The 24,859-nt window shown below is 41.3% G+C and overlaps 1 protein-coding gene across 2 annotated transcripts in view; it reads left to right on the top strand.

Moving 5' to 3' along the window:
• The window catches only part of PLCG2 (phospholipase C gamma 2), a 1,878,649-nt gene that overhangs the window by 318,329 nt on the left and 1,535,461 nt on the right, over positions 1 to 24,859 (top strand). The window lies entirely within an intron of this gene.

Below are 24,859 nucleotides of genomic sequence, written 5' to 3'. Positions count from 1 at the left end.
CACATCCCCAAAGCAACATGAGATAGCAGACGATATGGTAGGCATCAGCAGCAGGCTGGCCAGTGGGCATGTCAATAGCAGTATAAATGCAGTGCACAATGGGTAGTGCCTTTATATCTGGTGTGTTTTGGACCACTTCCCCCTTCACAGTGTCTAGGGAGCATTGGAGGATAAATGTGACTACAATAGCATGCAAGATTTCCTCCCCATGTTATAGCACATTTCTACATGTTGTAGTTACATAAACATGTACACTGAGCACAACACTCATTACTTCTGCCACCATGTACTTGGTTATTAAAGCTGTGGGCATGGCAGTGTGTGCTTCTCTTTGCCTACAAGGGAATTCACAACTTACTTCAGCTATATTTTCCCAACCAAATGTACCACAGGGAAATGTCTAGGTGCCTGAACCCCCCCCCCACACAAAAAATAAGACTTGAAACTGTCTTAGAATGTTCCAAAATGCTGAGATGTCCTTTTCTGGTATTATCAGGTACAAAATAATATCATCTGTAAATAAAGCCAACGTTTCCGATTACCAAACCAATTATACCATTGAATTTCTGAGTCCATTATGTTCTTTGTCAGTAGTTCTAACTATAATGCAAATAACAAAGGGGAAGGAGGACACATTGCCTGGATACTCTATTCAAACAGAAATTATCAGAGAAGTACCTCTCCATTTTAATTTTTACCTCTGATCCCTCATATATCCTCCTAATTAACATTATTATTGTGTCAGGGAATGCAAATGCTTCCATTGCCGTACTCACAAAGTCCCAGCTTAATTTATTGAATGCTTTCTCTGCATCAAGACCCACCAACAACAGGGATATTTTCTTACTTTCTGCTTCCCTCTGGATCATCATTTTTCTGTTAATGTTGTCAAATATTTCCCTCCACTCCATGAAGCCACATCCATCCAGATCTGTCAGTTTTGGCATCATCTATGTCATTTTTCTAGCCATTATAGAGATAAACACTTTATAATCATGGTTTAGAAATGAAGTGGACCTATATCAAGCTGAAGCTGATGGAGTTTTACCATCTTTAGGTATTATACCTACCACAGCTTTCTTCCAGGATGTTGGTGCTTCTCTTCTTTTTAAAACATTGTTAAACAAAACCTTAGAGATCTTTATCACTTTCTTCCTTCCTAGCTTCCAAACTACCATCTATTCCTGGAGACTTTCCTGTAGATTGGTTATACATCACCATTTTTATCTCATCACGTTCTATCCTAACTTTTAATAACTGAGCCTCATCTGCCTCTAAACTTGGCATATTTAGTTCTTACATAAACATTTCAATGTATTCTTTTTCTTTATTTCCACATTTCTCTTCTTTATACACATTTTCATAAAATTTCCAAAATATCTCTAATACCTCTACAGGATCTCTGGTTATTTTCCTTGTTATAGGCTCCCTGTGCTTGGAAGCAACCCTTTTTATTTCCTGTTGCCTGAACTGATGTGTTAAAAGCTTTTGTGCTCTGGAGTTCTTATCAAAAAATAGTTGCTTCACAGCACTCTTTCTTAACACATGCATATTATCCAGGTGCTCCCTTATTTTCTCTCTAGCACACTGCAGTTGCATTTCCACTTGTTCTGTGAGATTCCCCCTGTTCTGCAATACTTTAACCTTTTTCAGTCTCTCTAGATAATTCTTGTTACTTCTCAACCATAACTCTTTTTCTTTTATTTCTACTTTATTTTTAAACTCCACTTTCACTTTATCCTACTCCCTAGCTATATTTTCTGTAGAAATTTCAGTGATCCCTAATAACTCCCAAATAATTTCCAATGGGAAAAAACATTGTCTAATTTTTTTTCATTACCCTGCATTTTTATTTTAGTTATTATTAGCACATGATCCAAAATAGTTATTGGATGTCTATCAAATCTTTCAATTAAATGCACATGTTCCTGTGAAATATAATTTCTGTCTAGCATGGCCCATTTTTGGGACCTTGGGGAATAATATGTAAATGCTGTCCGAGCTCCTGTTACTGAATTCACATCTTCCATACCAAACATTTTCATAGATTTCTTTAAACATCTACTCTCCTTTGTTATATTTTCCCTTCTAGGCCCCTCAGGTACATCCTCACTGTTGCAAATCAAATTCCAGTCCACACCTATAAGTAATATTTCTTGCTGAAGGCTAATTATTTCTCCCAGAATTTTCTTAAGCTCTTCTGTAGCAGTTTTAGGTGGAATATAAATACATCGAAGCATAATCTTCTTCCTCTGCCAGTAGCTCCTTAATACTACAAATCTTCCATTACTTTTTTCCTCTAGCAATTAATATAAGTAATACTGTAATTATGTAAGTAAACCTGTTTTACTTTGTCACAAATATTCCATTGAATCGACATCCTGAAATCCTTTCTTTATCAAATTCACATGCTCTTTTCTTTACAAATGTGTCCCCTGTATCACAGCTATTTGCACTCTGCATTTCTTAATACAGGTCACCATTTTCTTTTTTGTATATACCTGTGAGACCATTCATGTTCAAAGATAATATGGAAAGTGTTGCCATAATGATAAGAAGTTATTATTCCCACCTGTTATATCTAGCAGCTTTTTAAAAGTCTAGGTTTACGTTTTGTATTACATGCATACACTAATGTTTGACAGGTTGATCTTTTATACAGTTATTTTTTGTCATATTCATTTTAACCTATGTCACATCTTACAAGACTTTTTGTTTTAATGAAAACCCTCAAACTAAAGAACAAGCATATACCCATAATCTTTTAACTTAATACAAACACATAAAACGGTGTATATCTTTAAATAATAAAGTTTAACACTTCTAAAAGGAAGATTTGTCCCAGACTAACAGATACACTCATATGCTTTAATTAACCTATAATGAGGGATATCCATGCTAAGATGCATGGTACAGCATTGTGCTTCCACTTACACTGTGCTGTCTGTTTTTATCTTATCTTTATTCCTCTCCCAGATGTAGAAAACAACTTGAATGCTTTCATAAAACATTATATTTTAGCTTTTGAAAGAAAAAAAGTATTCTGTTTTTATTGCCTTCTCTTATTGTCTCTCTACAGGCATGAGAACCAGACACACAGTTGCCTTCAGCTACAAGCTTCTCATGTTGCACTTTGAGAATTTATTTGCTAAAGGACAACTTTTCATTACATTTAGCATTTTTTTATTTACCTGCTTCAACTTAAAACTTGTTGTTAGATCAAGCCGAGTGCCATAATCAAGCCATTTCCCTATGCAAAAATAAGAAAAAGCATATCAGTTTTACTTATATCATACTCTGTATACATTTACAACTTGTCTCTTACCTCAACAAACTAAAATTGCAGTCTATCAAAAACATGCTTTTTGCCCAGATTTTCTTCTCTTTTTGCACTGCAGTGCCTACATTTCATAAAACTAAACAAGAAGAAAAAAAGAATGAAAACAAAGGGCACCTGTTTAATTTAGTATCCCTATAATATGCAAAAATAACTGAAAATGCTCTACTATATAACATGAGGCATATGTCATGATTTATAAAAAAATATTGTTAAGAGCAAATATTGTTTTATTTACAATTACATCTTTCCTTCCTCTTCCCCTCTCCTTAATGTTATTCTAAACATTAATGACATGAAGTAGCCTGTATGCTTTGGAGTCCCCTACAAGTTTAGCAAAGTCAAAAAAGTCCAATGTTTCCACACTGTCTTATTCCACCATATTTCACAAATTTGATTGATGCTTTCTATTCCCATATTTATTCATTCATTTCTGAGTTGCTCAGCTTTATTATCAAAAGTATAAGGAGTAGAGTAACCTTCTGTTTGATAGCTCACTTTTTGTTGGACAAACTTTTGTATTTCCTCCTTAGCATATTCTTCATCAACATTAACCCCCCACACTTTGACCCGCCAGGAAAAAATATGCTGAAGGTAGTTGAACAGCAGCTTGAATCTCACATCTACCTCTCAACATTCCCAGATTGCTGGAATACATTTATTCCTTTTCTGCCTGGTGTAGAGTGAGTAATCATTTTCCACAAACACTCTACTGTCTCCAACTTTTAGTACTTTGTCCTTCTGCCGCATTTTTGTCAGAATCAACTCTTTCTGCTAGTAGGATGGTGTCTTTACTATTAGAGGTCTTGGCTGCTTTCTCATGGCCAGCTTTATAGCATACACACAATGTGCCCTTTCAAATAACAACTCCTGCTGTGGAATACCAGTGCATTTGTTTATTTGTACTGTCATAAAATTAATACAGTCTGTTCATTCCAATTTCTCTGGTACAGCAGAAAATGTCAGGTTTTCCTTCCATGCTCTGTCATCTAATTCTACCGTTTTTTGAAACATGTCTTCTTGAGAAGTCTCATACTCAGACATCCTTTCCTTCATTTTGAACTCTGATTTTTTCCAGTTTTAGGAGCTCATCTGAGTATCTGTTTAAACCTTCTTCCATTTTTCTAGCCTTTTGTTATTTGAGTTGCTATACTCCTTCAGTGTTTTGATTATTTTAATCAGCTCCGAGTACATTTGACTTATTTTTTTCCTCTAGATTACTGGAAGTCATGTCTTGTACCAAAGCTGGACCTTGAACTGCTTTTTGCTGAAAAGCTGCAGGATTCTTCCCATCCAGTGTTTTCTCCTCAAGTTTTGTAATTAAGTTTATTTTGAGTTCTCTAAATTTCTTTTTTGCTGACACTCAGGCAGTGTACTTGTCGGGCAATAACTGAAATTTACTCAAAAAGACAAATTCACTGGATCTCTTCTCTGAATTTTTTTATTTTCACACTGGGAGAGCTGAAATTAAGCTGTTACTCGGTGTGCTACCATTTTGCAAGTCCTCAGCCAATAATATGAGCTGTTGAGTAATTAAGATGTACCTGTAGTGGATGAGAAAGACAGTTTTGCAGCTCTGACTCATACTTATGTGGTGGAACAGTAAGGTAGTACATTTCCACTCATAGAGTTTGATGGGACTACAGGATGTACTGATTGATAGCATTCTTCATTAGAGAGAGAAAGAGAAAATAGACATAAATATTTTCTTTATTTCAGGGACTTAACACTAGAGGAATTTCTGACCATGAGTCACAGTTACTAAATTGCTACTATCAACATAGAAATCACAGTCACTTGTACATGAGGATTAGACTGCTACCATTTTCAAAAAACACATCAGTGACAGTGTAGAACTGGATACCTCTCACTAATGTTATATGGAACATTAACATTTGAGGACTGGGATTCTCACAGTGGCGTTGTACGGAACAGTGATAATGGAGAAATGGACATTTGTCACTGTCATTATATGCACCTGGGATACTGGAGGACTATGCATCTCTAATTGCACTGATGTGGAACAATGACTCTAGATAACTAGGCAGCTCTCATTGCCATTATATGGATCAGTGGCACTGGAGGATTCAGTGCTTGTAACTGTCCATGTGTGGCACAATGACAGTGGGGAGCTAGGAAACCTCTCACTGTCTAGGGGAATGCCTGCCCAAAGATGCCAACATATTTATTCGTGACTCTAGGGAAGAGGGAACTATTGAAGTACAGACCTTGATTGGTGATGCTGGAGAATCAGTCATCACTGCTAACATAGCGAACACTAACAATGTAGGAGTTCCTTCACATCTGTGCCTGTATATATAGATAAATGTTTTTGGTGGATGGGCCAAACTACAGAGTAAACATATGGATCATTGACACTAGGGATCACCCATCTACCTTTGTTTACATATGGTCCAGAGACTGTGGAGGATTACTCACTCATTACTGTCAAGCAATGGATCACTGACCTTGGAGTACTGTCCATCCATTATTATTGAGTCTCACTTAGCAGCACTGAGGAATGAGCAGTCATTATTACCAAAATATGAATCACTCATACATGCGGACTACCCATCATGCTAATATACTGATCATGGTTGCTGAATTGCCCACATGCCAATGTCACTATATGGATCATTTGTACTGGGAATTGTCCACACATTACTCTAAGTATTTGGATCACTGACTGGCACCATCAGTCTCAACATATGTGTCTTTCACATACTGGAATTGGTCACCCACCAAATGTATCACAGTCACCGTGGTACTGGGCAGCCACCATTGTCAATATGTGAATAACGGACATTGCTTAACTGTGTACACATTAGTGTCAGCATATGCATCACTCACAGTGGGAGATTACCAATCCACTACTGTCAACATATGTATCGCTGACAGTGGGGAACAGCGTGCTTACACAGGAGGGAGTATTGGGTAATGCAGTCATGGTTGTCAATATAAAAAGATCTGGAGCAATTGAAACTTCTTCAGGGAGTGAATTTTTATAATAATAAATCTATTTTATGCTTTAATGGGGGTATTGTTTTCCCAGGGAGGAACAGATTCAGAACAGATGCATGAAAAATCTAGTAGGTCTCCACAGTACTTTTGAAATGGACAATATTGTTGCTTTAGAGAGGTGTATGCTAGATGGTGGATGGGAAACTCCATTTGGGAAGCATGGAGTTTTTTTTCCAAGCTATCAGATTGGCAGGCAAGACAATATTGCAGTGTGCATTTTTTTCTGGCAAGTTTTCATATTCCATGTTTAAAAATCCAGAAATGTATAATGGCATGGAAGGGACAAACTAACAAATTAATCTAATTTTTAGTCAAAGTCCAAAAAGTCTGAGCTATAGAGCAATCAGCCTGCTTTAATGAAATAAAAACTGCAACACTTTACTTTTCAATATTTTAAGCTTGTTTTTTCTTTCCAAACTGTAGCCAGGATGGAACCCAGCCATTGAAAATAGATGAAATGTACTCAAAAATTTCCTAATACCAAGAAGAAATGGGAATGTTAACAAATGTCAGAAAAGAATTGAAAATGAATGCATATTCTAAAAGGATTATGAAAAAATGCATATATGAAGGCTACTCAATATTTTTGTAAGATATTTGAAAGTTCTGATGTAGATCAGAAATGCATTAGTTATTCATGGTGGTACTGATAAAGAATTCCTCATTAAATTCAGCCAGTGTCACATTTTGTCAAGCATTTTAAGGAGGTTGTCGCAGGTACTAACATTGAGCGGAGCTATAGATTTGCCAAATTTTGCACAAATTTATGGAATGTTGCGTAAAATGAAAAAAAAATTACCTCAAAATACAATAAACATGACAATCTAGAAGAAGCAGTTAAGAATATGAGCAACTCGAGCTCTAACAAGTGTCACCCTGTAGTACTACGTTAGATTTCTCAATTTCTGTTTGCCTGCTGTCTGGTTTGAAATAAGTTACTTAAACAGTACTCACAGGTATCCTCTGAAAAGAGTTATTTGTTTCTAGTGTATTTACCTGGTTAACACATAAATAAATAAAAAAAAATTAATAAAATATTTTTACCCACAGAAATGAACAGCAGCCTTGACTGTAACTGCTGCAGTGCTAGTGTGTTATGCTTTTCTCTTCCTGCTTCGATATAACTATGCCATGCAGTTTGTAGAACAAACATTCCACCGCAAAATAGTTTATCTGAACTTCTTAGTACATCAATGAAAATATTGTAAAACTCTGGAAATAACTATTTCCTTAATAAAAAAGAAAAAAGAAAATTGAGATTGAGTATGGATAAAGGGCAATATTACATTGTCAAAAGAAGATTCTGCTGGCTAAATGTGGTTACATCATTAAACAAGACTCTACTGCTATCGACCAAGGGTTGTTACTTCACTCTGTGAACCTGGACCACTGAAAAATTTTAACTGCCACTCTTAATTGCACTGATATTATTAGAGCATAGTATAATGGATATTAACAACATAACAGTACAGTGCAACTGCATAAAGAATGCTCCTGCTGTGGCTCTTTAAGTTAAACTCAGTGAGGAACTAACTTGCTGAGCACAAGTAGTCAGGAATTGAAGTGGATTAAAAAAATTACATGCAAGCATTCTTACAGGGACACCCTAAACTTATATACACCAACTCCTTGATCACACCAACATGAAGCAATGGGTGAAAACATAAAAATCACTTCTGGCACACAATTAGAAACACTCTTTCAGTGATTTCCTATGGAAAAAGCAATTGTGGAGTTCAGCATCAGCAAGTTGAACTGAATCAAATAGAGCGTTGACCAGTTTGCATTCAATGGTGTCAGGAAAGCACACTTATAATGAGCAGAAAAAGTATCAAAGACTTGTACCACAAGTGTCGTGCAGCAGGGATCAGTACAAAAGCTTTTATTATTTGGCATTTTTATTACTGGCTCAAAACTACATCCACAGTGGTGCAGCGGTAGCGTTGTTGCCTCACAGCAAGAGGTTCTCCCGTTCATTCTCAGCTGGAGTGCGGGGAGTGCCTTCTGTGTGGAGTCTGCATGTCCTCCCGCGGTTGGGTGGGCGTTCGGAAGACATGCGTAAATGGGCGTGCCTTCGTTGAAGGTTGAACATCGAGCTGGCACCTCGGCGTTCATCAAAATCTACTGCCAATCATTAGCTGACTGGAGTTCTACTGTGGCGACCCCTAACTGGGAAAAGCTGAAAGGCAACAACAGCAACATTACTGGCTCAAAACTGGGAGATCATAACTGGATAAGTAAATATCACAGAGAAGTGTAAACTGGAATGTACAGTTACATAAAAAGTTGCTTCAGTCTCATTCTGGCCTACAGCAGTCTTATTCTATTGTATCTTAACAAAGTAATGGTGCATAGATGGGTTGGTTGGCAGCTTTCATAGAAAAAAGGGGGACTCTTAAACAACAAACATCCATCTCAGTACATTTTCAGCTTAATACAATGTGTGAACCAACTGTGAAGCTGCATTCATTTAACTTAACTGTTAATATATGAAGAAGAATGATTAGCAGCCCCTGGGTCATTAGTAGTGCACAGCCTGTCCTTATGAAAATCATAGGTGTATCTTAAAAGCATCCAGACTGTAGTCGACCATGTCTAAAACTGGTTGTTTAGTTCAGTCTACAAATGCTGGAGAGCACAGTGACATCCTTGGTCAGATTCCTTTGTGATCTATGCAGTCCAGAATAATTTCCATGGTCCAAAGTACCTACTCACTTAGCTACCACATATGGAATCCAAGGTAAGGGGCATGGTCACAATTTTTGGAATAGTACACCACCTTCAAGAATGTTGTCCCTACTCACTCCATAACTTTAAAAAATCCTAAAATGAGAAGCTTAAGCAGTAAAAAAAAAAAAGTCTTCCATACTAACATAACTAACAAAAAAAAACTATTAAACAGGATCTGGAAGTCAAAATAAATGTATGGTAAACTTGATAAGATTTTTTTAACTTAGATTCTAGTATATTTCATTATAGAAAGTTTAATGCATTATTCTAAAGAAGTGTATATCATGGTATATGTACATCACGGCTTTTAACTGGGTAGGGGAGAGTGTATTTTTCCTCCGCTGAAGTGGGCTTCAGAGTTCCATATTAACATTTTCCTGTCCTATTTTTAATCCTGTCTTATAGCAATGCAATGGTAAAGGTGGCACAACTTCCTGAAGTAGTAATCAAGAAAATTCAGGAGAAAACTTTCAGGATAGCGTCTTCAATTGACTACACCGTTGTGCTCTGTAAATGTAACTGTGAGGATGGTGAGGCTAAGGCAGAAGAATATGGATGTGTCTGCTGGTGATGTGGCTCAGGCTGCTGTCATTAACATCTGGAATGTGTCTGCTGGATGATGTGGCTCGGGCTGCTGTCAGTAACATCTGGAATATGTCTGCTGATGTGGCTCAGGCTGCTGTCAGTAACATCTGAAATGTGTCTGCTGAATGATGTGGCTCAGGCTGCTGTCAGTAACATCTGGAATGTGTCTGCTAAATGATGTGGCTCAGGCTCCTAACAGTAGTGTCAGGAATGTGTCTGCTGGATGATGAGGCTCACACTCCAGTCATTAGCACCTGAGTATTTGCTTGATGATGTAGCTCAGGCTCCTGTTAGTAGTAAACCATGAAAACAGACTGAAACTTCCAGAATATCACAACAACCCACAAGAAATGGAACTTAGACTGAGAACAAGAGGCGCAAATTTTAGCGTAAACAACAATTTATTTTCCACTTTCATTAGACTTCATCAGAAAACAATACATTCAACTATAAAAAACGTTCAGTTTAAAAATATCTGTAAGCCAATAGAAAGTACATCTACATCCCACAATTAAGTGACATCACAAACTCAATTATTAAAGACATGTACTTCTGCTAAAAACATATTTGTTCACGTGAACCCTGCAGATCATAAAGAAACACTTGATGTTGACTACATCATTCAACCCTGGCGCTTTGTCAGAGTTTAACCTGACCTGCCACGGTGCTTCTTTTTGTTTCAACTCTGTCTTAAAATCTCCCCATTCCAGAACTGAAAAAGGGAACTTGTTATAGTTGGGACACTTCAAGGTGTGTTTAAAAAACATGTTTCTACTGTCCTTCTTTTCTAAGCTATAGTAGTGCTCTTTAATCCTGGCACAGAGAACCCAGGTGGTCATCCCGATAAAATGCAGTACAATGAGAACATAACCCAATGATGTACACCACACCTTTGGTTTTGCAGTTAAAATGACCTGACACTGGAATAATGTGTGGCAAATATGGCAAATTTACAAAAGGTCCTTCTAATATGTACCTACAAATGGTACAACGTCCACATTTGTACATGCCAAATGGTTTGTTTGTGTGTAAAATAGTCCTTTTCTCCGTTTTTTTTTTCACCCTCTCAAACAATAATTTTAAATTATACTGATTTTTATATACAGGATAATCAAGAACTTTTCGTGACGGTTGGCCCCCACCCCCATTTTATATATAAAAATCAGTATAATTTAAAATTATTATTTGAGAGGGTGAAAAAAACAAAAAAAAAACAGAGAAAAGGACTATTTTACATGCAAACAAACCATTTGTCATGTACAAATGTAGAAATTGTACCATTTGTAGGTACATATTAGAGGGACCAATATTAAATTTACCACATTTGCCACACACTATTCCAGTGTCAGGTCATTTTAACTGCAAAACTAAAGATGTTCTTTGTGTTTTGCTGTTGCTGTCATCACACTTGGGCTATCCTGCCATGGGTAGCCCTCGCTCGGCCCGAATACTAGAGGCTTAGTATTTCTGCGTCGGTTGCTATCTCTCCAGGACTGACGTCAGGTTGTCAGTGGTATAAAATCAGGCAGCCGACACCATTACATCAGTCTTTCTTGCCGAGGAGCCTGAAGAAGAAGCAGTTCGCACAAGTGCTGGTTGCCTGCTCCCTGAGTTTTGTTTCCAAATTGAAGTTGAAGTCTTCTCAAGTGAAGTACCACATTGGGGATCCCTTTTTCTTGCTCTAACCGATGTCAGAAAAAGTTAACAATTGTCTAGTCTGTGGAAAGCAAATACCACACCGAGATTTCCATTCTTACTGCGTCACCTGTTTAGGCCCAGACTACGACATCCCTCACTGTTGGTTTTGTGTTTTGTTCAACACCAGAACTATACATCATTGGGCCCTTATCGTAGCTAAATATTTTCGCTCTCGATCTCCGTATTCCGAAATGGCTTTGGTAAGCCATCCGACTACCTATCCTCCGAAAAATGTAAGGATAAAGACAGAGACAGACCGCACATGTCCAAAACTGCTGACGAGGCTTCCGTTAAGCTGGTCGCCAGTTCGTCAGTCCTCAGTGAGAAGCTTTCGCAGCTCCTGATGCCTGCTTCTGTGGATTTGCAGGCCACTACCGAGACCCATTCGGAGTCTGGTATGCCATGAGACTCTTCTTTGACTAAGGATCCTGTGGATGTCTCTACCTTGGGTGGGTCCGGAGCCGCTGAGCAGGCACCAGCTTCTGAGGAAGTCCTTCACATTGCCAATATTCGACACAAACCGATGACTTCTTTTGTGTTTTCAGTTCTTTCTAAAATTACCAAGTTTCTAAGGCCCAGGGTATGAACTACACCTAAAAAACTGATGATCCAAGTTCAAGCACCTGCTTCCATGCCTCAGTCTCAAATGCTTAAAATGGAGGAAGACCTTATCATGCTTATTAGGGGAAGCCAGCCTACTCCTTCCAAAAGAAAAAGATACTTGTCCCCAACAGTTTTATCTGACCAGGAGACCGATGACTCTAAGGTTTCTGAATATGAAGACCTGCAACCCTTGTCTGCTTATGAGGATTCAGATGCAGAGGAATCCATTCCTTCAGCCTCTCCTCCAGAGGATATTTCATTTGGTGAAACCCTACACACTTTAAGGGAGCATTTCTAATCGGAATGTCAGGAATATCCTCAGTCCAAAAAGAGACTCAGGGAATTCTTAGATTTATCACAGCACAGACCTTTAGCCATTCCTCCTGTCTTGGATGTTGTGGATGATGTTTTATGGAATCAAATTTAACTCCTGACACCCTCCCACCTGGTCCCAGAAAACCTGACAGGTATTACAGAGTCCCTGACTCACACAAATTTCTTTTAAAAAATCCTTCTGCTGACCCAGAGGTCATCTCCCAAGGACCTAAAGGAATAAAAGCAACCACAGCTAAGAATCCCATCCCCTCGGACAGGGATTCCCGAGCTTTAGACAGATGGGGTAAAAAACTATGCACCTCTTCAACTCTTGCCATTAGAGCACTAAATTGTCAGTTCCACATGCTGAAATACCAGCAACAAACAATGGAACTCCTTAAACAAAAAATATCTACCTTTTCAGCTTGTGCAGAAAATAAAGACTTCCAGGAGCGTATGCATTCTGCAAGCCAAGTTACTAAACATACCTTGCAATGTGGCTTTGACGCCCTAGAAGCATCCTGCAGGGCAGCAGTCATGGGTTCTGTACTTAGAAGGCATGCTTGACTTAAGGAACTGACCTTGCCAGACCATGTCAAATCAAAACTATTGGACGCACCATTGAACAAAGACAATTTGTTTGCCACCAAGGCAGAAGAGGTCTTAAAAAAGATGGAAGAAAAAGCTAAATCTATGCAGACAGTTAAAGACTTCTTGCAGGTCCAGCCTCTGAGGTTCAGTAGGCATTGCCCCTCCAAACACTGGTCCTTTCTGGCCCCCTCAAGGCCCACTCAGGCAAGACCTAGGGGGGGGAGCAGACCCCCCAGACAGCAGTCCCAGGGAATGCAGAGATCTAAGCAATGGAGTTCCTCCACTTCAAAAACAGGGAGTGCTAAGCCACCCCCTTATGGAAAGAGCTCACAATGACTTTACAGCTCCAGCCCTTACCTCTGCCCACCTGCTTGTGCCCCTAGGAGGAAAACTCTCCTCCCATGCAAAAAACTGGGCCTCCATTACCAACAACCGATGGGTCCTCAACATAGTGCCCCAGGGATACAAATTTTATTTCCACACTCTGCTAACCCCAAAAGGGTTCCCAGATATTCCTCCAAACCAGTGGGCAGAGGCCCAAAACCAAGTCCATTCCCTGCTCTCCATGAGGGCAATACAGCCTGTTCCTGCAGACCAGATAGGCCAAGGTTTCTATTTCAGGTTTTTCCTGGTACCCAAAAAAGAGGGCACCTGGTGTCCAATACTTGATCTATCAATACTAAACACCTTCCTGGTGATACCAAAATTCAAAATGCTCACCCTCCAACAGCTTCTTCCTATGCTATCCAAGGATGCTTGGCTAGGCACCCTAGACCTAAAAGAGGCCTATCTACACATCTCAATCAGGGATTCTTGCAGGAAATATCTACATTTCAGGGAAGGATCTATGCATTTTCAAATGTTCGTGTTTCACTGCTGCAGTCATTACACTTGGGTTATCGTGCCATCAGGCGGGCCCGCAGTCGGCCTGAGTTCCAAAGTCTTGGTCCGGCGTCTGTTGCTGTTGCCGCTTCCCTGATGTCAGTGTGCCAGGGGTATATAAGAAGCAGCCAACGCCATTTTCTTCAGTCTTTCTTGCCGCGCGGTGCCCGAAGCAAAAGCAGTTCGCAAGTGCCGGTTGGCCGACTCCTGAGATTTCAAATTCGATTTCAGAACCGAAGTCTTTAATAAAGCTAAGTACCCCTTTGGGGAAATTTTTTCTTGCCTCAGACCGATGTCAGAAAAAGTTAATTGTATTTCTTGTGGGAAGCAAATACCTCATAAGGATTTTCATTCTTACTGTATTCCATGCCTAGGCCCAGATCACGACGTCACTAGTTGTTGGTTTTGAGCTAGATTTAACAAACACACTATTAAAAGTCGGTTTGATTTTGCTCGCCATTACTTTGGGCGAAGGTATAATTATACAATGCCGAAGGAACAACCGATGACCGAAATGCACAAAAAGCGCAAAGATAAAGATAAGGAAAGGCATCCCAGGCCCAAAACTGATGACGAAGCCTCTTCTAGGCCAGTCACCGGTTTTCAGTGAGGCGCTTTCACAGCCCCTGACACCCGCTACCTCAGAACCACAGGCTGCAACCGACTCCCACATGGAGGTGCCTAGGCCTCTGGAGCCTCAAGGTGTTGGGCCAACAGAGATTAACCCTTCAGATGGGTCCGGAGCTGCTGAGCAGGCATCGGCTTCTGAGGGTGTTTTCAGGCCTACTCATCTTACCATTGCAACTACAGCCAAGACTAAGCCTACACTAAAGACAAAGAAGCAAATACAGCATTCACCTGGACAGGCCTCCATGCCTAAAAAACAGATGCTCAAGATAGCCGAAGACTTGATAACTCTGATCAGGGGTTCCCATCCCCCTCCTGATAAAAGGCCTAGGCAGGATACAGACTATGATTCCTCTGACCAGGTTTCAATATATTCTGATTCCTCTTCAGACCAGGGATATTCTTTACCCCCCTATGAGGATTCTGATGCTGAAGAATCAGTTCCTTCAGCCTCTCCTCCTGAGGATTACTCTTTTGGGGAATCTTTACATACCATGAGGGAGCATTTCCATTTGGGGGGTAAGGATTACTCAGAATCCAAGAAAAGGCTCAGAGACTTTCTTTTGCTGCCTCAGCACAGGCCCCTTGCTATTCCACCAGTGTTGGACATTGTGGATGATGTGTTCTCTGAATCTAGTTTAAACCCTGATTCTTTACCCCCAGCTCCAGTCAAGCCAGACAGATACTACAGAGTCCCTGACTCTCACAAATTTCTTTATAACACCCCTGTTGCAGACCCAGAAACTATTTCCCAAGGTCCCAAAGGGGTTAAGCCTTCCACGGCTAAGAATCCAGTTCCCTCGGATAGGGACTCTAGAGCATTAGACAGATGGGAAAAGAACGTTTACACCTCTGCAACTTTAGCAGTGAGGGCTCTAAATTGCCAGTTTCACATGCTTAAGTATCAACAATACTTACTGTCTCAATTAAAACAGAAAAGGAGTACAAATGCAGAACAACCTGACTATAAGGAAATGCAGGATTTATTGCATGCAGCTGAACAAGTGGGAAAGCATACTTTGCAATGTGGTTTTGCTTCATTAGAAGCTTCTTGTAGAGCAGCAGTTACAGGATCCGTGATTAAAAGGCATGCTTGGTTAAAAGAACAAAGTTTACCAGACCATGTTAAGGCAAAATTATTGGATGCTCCTTTGCAGCAAGATTATTTATTTGGTATTAAGGCAGAAGAGGTATTAAAGAAAATGGAGGATAAGGCAAAATCTATGCAAACAGTGAAGGATTTCTTACAGGTACAGCCACCACGATTTAGCAGAAATTGGCCTACAAAGAATTGGTCCTTTCCAGTGTCAGACAGGCCACAAAGAGGCAGATACAGATGCCCAAGAGGCAGATCTCAGCCACAAGGTTCTTACAGACCACACCAGTGGGGTGCTTCAAACCCAAAACAAGGTGAGGATAAGTCACAACCTTACAGGAAACAGTCCCAATGACTTCCCCCTTCCAATGCCAAACTCTTACCTTTTGGCAGCTCCCTTAGGGGGGAAACTAGCACCTTTTTCTTAAAACTGGCAAGCAATCACCTAAGACAAATGGGTGCTGAATATTGTGTCTCAAGGTTACAGGTTCCACTTTCACACTTTTCCAAGGCTAAAAGGAATGCCAGACCTGCCACAAAATCAATGGGCAGAGGAACAAAAACAAATTAAAGCTCTCATGGACTTGAGAGCTATTCAAAAAGTAACACAGCAGGAAAAAGGACAAGGATTTTACTCAAGACTCTTCCTGGTACCCAGAAAGGACAAAGCCTGGAGACCCATTCTGGACCTTTCCACTCTAAATACTTATCTGGATGTTCTGAAATTCAAAATGCTGACACTACAACAGCTCCTTCCCATGTTGGGCAAGAAAGCTTTGATTGTTACTTTGGACCTCAAAGAGGCATACTTGCATGTCCCTATCAGACAAAATTGCAGAAGATACCTCAGATTCATAGCTGGTTCAATGCACTACCAATTCTCTGCACTGCCCTTTGGCTTATCTACTGCGCCCAGGGTCTTTACCAAGTGCCTGGCACCAGTAATTGCATTTTGCAGACAAAAAGGAATTCAAATATATCCAGATCTGGACGACTGCCTGATTCAAGCAGAGAGCAAGGACATTCTTCTACAGCATCTGGCGTTCGTAAAAAGATTGTTAAGTTGCCTAGGGTACACAGTAAATGAAAAGAAATCAAAACTAATGCCCTCACAAGAGATAATATTCCTGGGTGCCAGTTTAAATACAACGGCCCAGATGGCTTATCTCACACCAGACAAACAAGGACAACTGACTCAGTATTTTCAGTTGATGGCAACAAAGTCCCAACTCCCTGCAAGAAAAAATCTGCAGGCCTTGGGATTCATGGCATCTTGCATACTACTAATTCCATATGCAAGACTGCATATGAGGAAATTACAATGGTACCTAAAAAGTGTTTGGTTTCAACATTCTCACAGCTTGGAGACAGTAATACCTCTTATTCCCTGTCTACAGCAGGAGTTTCGATGGTGGGCACAGGCATGTCACCTAAACAAGGGTCAGCCTTTCACTCTTTCCACAGCCAGGCAGACTATAACGACAGATGCCTCGGATTACACCTGGGGAGCACACATGGCAGGAAAATGTATTCAGGGCAAATGGACCACAGAACAAATGCCTCTTCACATCAATCAAAAAGAGATGTTGGCTGTACAAAATGCCCTAACAGCTTTCAAGGAACTTCTGCATCCAGGACAATTATTATTAAGGAGAGACAACACCACAGTGATGTGGTACATAAACAAGCAAGGGGGCACTCATTCTTACCCCCTATGCAGGCAAGCCATGACCTTGTGGAACACAGCTATAACTTATCAAGTTCATCTGCAAGCACAATTCCTGCCAGGAAAGATAAATACTCTGGAAAACGACCTAAGCAGAAACATCATGGATCCTCATGAGTGGAAATTAAATTCACAAGTTTTCAGCATGATAATGCAAAAATGGGGGTGCCCAGCCATAGATCTCTTTGCCTCCCCACTGAATTGCCAACTACAAAAATTCTGCACAAGGACTTATCACACACAAGCATGGAAAGTGTATGCTCTTTCATTCAGCTGGAAAAGCCTAAGGGTTTATGCCTTCCCACCACTGCCTCTCCTTTCAAAGGTACTCCTAAAAGCCAGACAAGACAAACCACAGATGATTCTGATTGCTCCAGACTGGCCACGCCAGCATTGGTACCCAATCTTAAAGAACTTGGCTCAATGCCCACCTTGGATTTTGCCTCAAATTCCACACCTTCTGACTCAGCAAAACAATCCGATACTGCACAGTCAGCTCAAAACCTTAAACCTGGCTGCATGGCAAATTCATTAGTCAAACAGACAACTTCTCTCTTTAAAGCTGTTATGGATGTTATTTTGGAGGCCAGGAGGCCTAGCACCAGGAAATCTTATTCAGAAAAGTGGAAGAGATTCTGTGCCTGGAACCACGCTCAAAACCTTGATCCTCTGGTCCCTAACATTCCTCAGATACTACAATACTTGACTGAGATGCTGGACAAAGGACTATCCTTCTCATCCATGAAGATTCATGCTTCTGCCTTCTCGGCTCATTACAACACAGATCCTCCTATTTTTACTCATCCTTTGCTAAAGCAGTACCTCAGAGGGGCGAAAACATAAGACCGCCCCGGAGAGCACCAACTTGGGGCCTCAATTTCATTTTGGAAAAGCTCACTTTGCCTCCTTTTGAACCAGCCAATTCAGCAGAGTTAAAATATATATTACGGAAAACTGCTTTGCTTCTGGCAATAACCTCAGCACGAAGAGTCTCAGAACTGCAGGCACTAATGGCAGTGGAGCCTTTTATCATTTTCAACCAAGACAGGGTTTCTTTAAGAACAAATCCTACCTTTATGCCTAAGGTGGTTTCCAGTGTGGCTCTTAACCAATCTATTCACTTGCCAACATTTTATCCAAATCCCCAAAATAAAGGGGAGAGACTTCTACATTCCTTGGACATACACAGGCAATTGTGCTTCTACTTGGACAAAACAAAAGCTTTCAGAAGATCTGAACAATTGTTTGTATCATATGCTCCAGGATCACAGGGAAAGGCTATTTCAAAGCAGACCATTTCAAAGTGGATAGGACACTGTATCCGGCTCTGCTACACACAAAATGCGAAACCTGTGCCTAGTAATATTAGACCACATTCCACCAGGGCAACTGCCACTTCTACTGCCTTCCTTAGAGGAGTTCCTGCCAAAGATATCTTGGAAGCTGCAACTTGGAGTTCAGTGCACACCTTTACCAAGCATTACCATTTGCCTCTGTATTCTAGATCCAGAGCTGGCTTTGCCACTGCAGAGCTGCAGGGCATCATAGCCACACCAAATCCTCTATAGAGCCAGCCACCCAAACACAGCTTTGGGATTCTACTCAAGTGTAATGACTGCAGCAGTGAAACATGATGAACATAGTACAGTTTTGTACCTACCATAAATGTAGATGTTTGAGTGTCTTCACTGCAGGTTACCCACCCGCCAGCCCCTCTTTCTTATCTGGGACTAACCTATACTACATATGTGGTGTATTTGCTGGTTAATGAAGGTTTTATTTTTAAATTTTTTGTATGTTTTATTAGCAATATGCATTGCCTACCATTTTGGGGGGCACCTGACATCTGGGGCAAGAAAAACTGAAGAAAATGGCATCGGCTGCTTCTTATATACCCCTGGCACACTGACGTCAGGAAAGAGGCGACAGCAACTGATGCCAGACCAAGACTTTGGAACTCAGGCCGACTGCGGGCCCGCCTGACGGCAGGATAACCCAAGTGTAATGACTGCAGCAGTGAAGACACTCAAACATCTACATTTATGGTAGGTACAAAACTGTACTTTCTCTGCACTTCCCTTTGGCTTATCCACTGCTCCCAGAGTTTTCACAAAATGCCTGGCTCCAGCCATTGCTTTTTGCAGACAAAGGAATATTCAAATTTACCCATACTTAGACGACTGCCTGATTCAGGCAGACAGTCAGGAAAAGCGGTTACAGCACCTGACCTTAGTAAAGGACCTACCGAACTCCCTGGGGTATACTATAAATGAAAAGAAATCCAAACAAGTCCCCACTCAAAAAATTGTATTCCTGGGAGCAAGCCTGGACACAGCATCCCAGATGGCATTCCTTACTTCAGAAAAACAAGCCTATCTGACAGGCTACTTCTCCCAACTAGCAACCAGAAGCCAATTATTCACAAGGAAAATCCTGCAAGCTCTAGGGTTTATGGCATCCTGCACTCTACTCATTCCACATGCCAGACTGCATATGAGGAAACTTCAGTGGTACCTAAAAAGCCTTTGGTGTCAATACTCTCAGGACCTGGAAACTATCATAACTGTGATACCTTGTCTAAGGAAAGATTTTATTTGGTGGGTGGCAGCATGCAACCACAAGGGCCTTCCCTTTTCACAACCCCATGCCACCCAGACCCTAACTACAGATGCATCAGATTATGCCTGGGGTGCACACCTGGACGGCAGGTGCATTCGGGGCCATTGCAGCCCAAATCAAATACATCTGCACATCAACCAAAAAGAGATGCTAGCTGTTCAGCATGCTCTGACAGCTTTCAGACCCCTGCTATCCCCGGGGCCTCTACCGATCAAAACAGACAACACCACAGTGATGTGATACATCAACAAGCAGGGAGGAACTCACTCTTATCCCCTCTGCAGGCTAGCCATGACCCTTTGGCACATGGCTTCAGCCATACAAATTCACCTTCTAGCACAATTTCTGCCATTCTCCCAAAACTCTCTGGCAGACAGCTTAAGCAGAAACCTCCTGAACCCACACATCACCTTCAAACTTGTAACCCAGAAAAGGGGCACTCTGAAGGTGGACCTCTTTGCCTCCCACAACAATCACCAGCTCAGCAAATTCTGCACCAGGGAACCTCACAGCAAGGTCTGGAAAGTGGATGCCCTATCCTTCCAATGGGTAAACCTCTCAATCTATGCATTTTCCCCTCTACCTCTACTTACAAGGGTACTACTCAAAATAAGGGAGGAAAAACAAGAGCAATCTGGATTACCCTAGACTGGCCACACCACCTCTCATTTCTCACCCTCTCATCAAACAGTTCCTAAGAGGGGCTAACAATTTAAGGCCTCCCAGAAGAGCTCCTACCCCAGCTTGGGACCTTAACTTTGTGTTGGAAAAGCTCACACTACCTCCCCTTTGAGCATGCAGCTTCAGCAGATTTAAAATTCCTCTCCTGGAAAGCAGCCTTGCTTCTGGCCATCACTTCAGCTAGAAGAGTTTCAGAACTACAAACACTCATGGCTATAGAGCCCTTCATCATTTTTAATGCTGACAGGGTCTCTCCCAGGACTAACCCAACTTTCATGCCTAAAGTGGTGTCCAGTGTGGCTCTCAACCAATCTATTAATTTTACCACCTTTTTCACTAACCCTCAAAACAAGGGGAAAAGGATTCTGCATTCTCTAGATGTGTAAAGACAGCTCAGATTCTATCTGGATAGGGCTAAATCTTTTAGGAAAACTGACCAATTGCTAGTCAGCTTTGCAGCAGGGGCAGAGAGCAAGGCCATATCCAAACAAACAATCTCCAAATGGATAGCACACTGTATCTTTTTTGCTGTATCATGGCAAACCGCCCCTTAAGGGGGTCAGGACACATTCCACCAGGGCAACCTCCACCTCTGCAGCTTTTCTCAGAGGGGTCCCTACTAGGGACATCCTGGAGGCTGCAACATGGAGTTCTGTTCATACCTTCACAAAGCATTACCACCTGCCTATCTTTTCCATATCCAGGGCAGGCTTTGCAACCCCAGTCTTCCAGGGCATCCTAGCCAGCCCCAACCTTTTTTGACTGCCTCCACCCTTTTTGTCAGCTTTGGGAATCAATCCAAGTGTGATGACTGCAAAAGTGAAACACGAAGAACATAGTGCAGATGTTCTTCATGTTTCACTGTTGCAGTCATTACATTAGGGTAACCTGCTGGTAGGTTGCCCTCAGTTGGCCTGATTAACAAAGTCTTGGGTCCTGTGTCAGTTGCTGTCCCTTCTTCCATGATGTCAGGTAGTCAGGGGTATAAAACATGCAGCCGATGCCATTACATCAGTCTTTCTTGCTGCGTGGTGCCCGAAGCAGAAGTAGTTTGCAAGTGCTGGTCGGCCGACTCCTGAAATTTTTGTTTTCGAGTTTCAGAACCAAAGTCTTCTGCTAAAAAGCTAAGTACCCCATTGGGGAAACTTTTTCTTGCGCTTTACCGATGACAGTAAAAGTTAATAATTGCATTACTTGTGGGAAGCAAATACCTCATAAGGATTTTCATTTGTACTGTATTCCTTGCCTAGGCCCTGATCACGATGTGCCTTGCTGTCAGTTTTGTGCTAAATTTAATCAACGCACTATTAAATGTCGGTATATTTTTACTTCTAAATATTTTGTCTCACATTTAAATTATCCAGATATGTCGTTGGTTAGCATTCCGACTACCGGAGTACCTAAAAAATGCAAAAAAAAGACAGAGACAGGCGATCGAGGTCCAAAACTGACAACAACGCTTCTCCTAAGCCAGTCGCCAGTTCGCTGGTAATCAGTGAGGCGCTTTTGCAGCCCCTGATACCAGCTAATTCTGATCCGCAGGCCTCTACTGAGACCCATTCGGAGTCCGGTATGCCGCAAGATGCTTCAATTATGGAACCCATGGATGTCTCTACCTTAGATGGGTCCGGAGCCGCCTTGCAGGCACCGGCTTATGAGGGTGTTTTCAGGCCTACGGATTTATATATTAAACCGATGCCATCTTCAAAACTAAGGCCAAAATCAAAATCTATGTCTAAAAAACCGATGCCTAGGCTGCATGTGCAGGCCCCATTCCTAAAAAACAAATGATCAAGATGGCTGAAGATTTAATTACTCTGATCAGGGGAAGCCAACCCCCTCCTTCTAAGAGGCCTGGGCAAGACATTGATTATGAATCCTCTGACCAGGATTCAATTTCTTCTGACTCTTCTAATAAGCAGGATTTGTCTTTACCTACTTATGAGGACTCTGTTGCAGAAGATTCCATTCCTTCTGCTTCTCCCCCGAGGATTTTTCTTTTGGTGAAGCTTTACATACCTTACGGGAACATTTCCACTGGGAAAGAAAGGATTTCTCAGAATGTAAAAAGAGGCTTAGGGATTTCCTTAGCATAGGCCTTTGGCTATACTTACTGTTCTAGACATTGTTGATGAAGTTTTCTCAGGATCTAGTATGACTCCTGATTCTCTGCCTCCGGCTCCTTGTAAACCAGACAGATATTACAGAGTTCCTGACTCCCACAAATTCCTTTTCAGAAATCCTATTCCTGATCCTGAAACCATTTCTCAGGGTCCCAAGGGCATTAAGGCCTCTACTGCTAAAAATCCTACTCTTTCTGATAGAGACTCCAGGGCCCTGGATAGATGGGGTAAGAAGGTTTACACTTCTGCAGCCTTGACAATCAGAGCTTTAAACTGTCAGTTTCATATGCTTAAATATCAACAGCATATCATGGGACTGCTTAAACAGAAAATGATGTTAATTTCTGACTATGTGGAAAACAAAGATTTACAGGATTTATTGCATTCAGCTGAACATGTTGGAAAACATACTTTGCAATGTGGTTTTGATTCTTTGGAGGCCTCCTGCAGGGCTGTTGTTACAGGATCTGTGCTAAGAAGGCATGCTTGGCTCAAAGAGCAAAATCTGCCTGATCATGTTAAAGCAAAATTGTTGGATGCTTCTTTACAACAGGATCGTCTCTTTGGTAATTAGGCTGAAGAAGTTTTAAAAAAGATGGAAGATAAAGCTAAATCTATGCAAACTGTGAAAGATTTCTTAGAGGTGCAACCTCCCAGATTTAGTAGGCACTGGCCTACTAAGAATTGATCCTTTCCAGTCCCTTCCAGAGCCACTCAAACCAAACCCAAACATTCCAAAAGCTCCAGGTTTCAGTCACAGGGGACTTTCAGAACAAAACAATGGGGTGCCTCCTCTTCCAAATCTGGAAACAACAAGACACCCCCCTATGGTAAGCAGTCTCAATGACTTTCCTTTACACTTACCAAGCACTTATCTTTTAGCCGCCCCTTTGGGGGGAAAACTGTCAACTTATAACCCAGGACAAATGGGTTTTAAACATAGTATCCCAAGGATACAGATTTCATTTCCACACGTTGCCAATTCCAAATGGATGGCCAGACCTGTCCCCAAATCAGTGGGCAGAGGCCCAGAAACAAATACATTCCCTCATGAGCATGGGAGCTATTCAGCCAGTCCCAGAATAGGAAAAGGAACAAGGTTTCTATTCAAGACTTTTCCTGGTTCCCAGAAAAGACAAATCATGGCGTCCAATTCTGGACTTATCCATACTAAATACCTTTCTGGACATTCCAAAATTCAAGATGCTGACTCTTCACCAGTTACTTCCTATGCTAGGTAAAGATGCCTGGTTGGCAACTCTAGATTTAAAAGAGGCTTACCTGCATATCCCAATCAGGGAGTCTTGCAGAAGATACCTCCTCTTCAAAGCAGGCTACTTGCATAACCAGTTCTCTGCACTGCCCTTTGGCTTATCTACTGTCACCAGGGTCTTTACAAATTGTGCCTGGCTACAGTAATTGTATTTTGCAGGCAAAGAAATATTCAAATATATCCCTACCTGGATGATTGTCTAATTCAGGCAGAAAACAAGGACACTCTTCTAAACCATCTGGCGTTTGTCAAAAGGGTTCTAACATGTCTAGGGTACACCATAAACGAAAAGAAATATCAAATGGTACCCTCTCAAAAGAATACATTCCTGGGTTCAAGCTTAAATACAACTGCCCAGATGGCTTTCCTTATGCCAGAAAAGCAAATTCAATTGGCGACTTACTTCAAACAGGTGGCCACAAAAGTTCTGCTTTCTGCAAGGCAAATACTGCAAGCCTTGGGGTTCATGGCCTCTTGCATTCTTCTAATTCCATATGCAAGACTGCATATGAGGAAACTTCAGTGGTACTTAAAAAGTCTGTGGAGCCAGCATTGCCACAGTCTGGAAACAATTATTCCTATCATACCTAGCCTGCAACTAGAGTTCCTATGGTGGGCAGAGGCCTGCCACCAAAACAAGGGACTGCCATTCACGCCACCCCCTGCCACACAATCCTTAACTACAGACATGTCAGACTATGCTTGGGGGGCATATCTGGCAGGGAAGTGCATTCAGGACAAATGGAGCCCAAATCAAATGCACCTTCATATCAATCAAAAAGAAATGCAAGCTGTACAGAATGCTCTGACAGCCTTCAAGGACTACCTTCTTCCAGGAGAATTAATGATAAAGACAAACAACACCATGGTTATGTGGTACATCAGTGGGGTACACACTCCTACCCCCTATGCAGACTAGCCATGGGATTGTGGAACATGGCCTTGAGCTATC

This window comes from Protopterus annectens, chromosome 8.part1, assembly GCF_019279795.1.
Source record: "Protopterus annectens isolate FY-2018-M chromosome 8.part1, PAN1.0, whole genome shotgun sequence".
Taxonomy (NCBI): domain Eukaryota; kingdom Metazoa; phylum Chordata; order Ceratodontiformes; family Protopteridae; genus Protopterus; species Protopterus annectens.
This window is presented reverse-complemented; position numbering and strand designations above follow the sequence as displayed.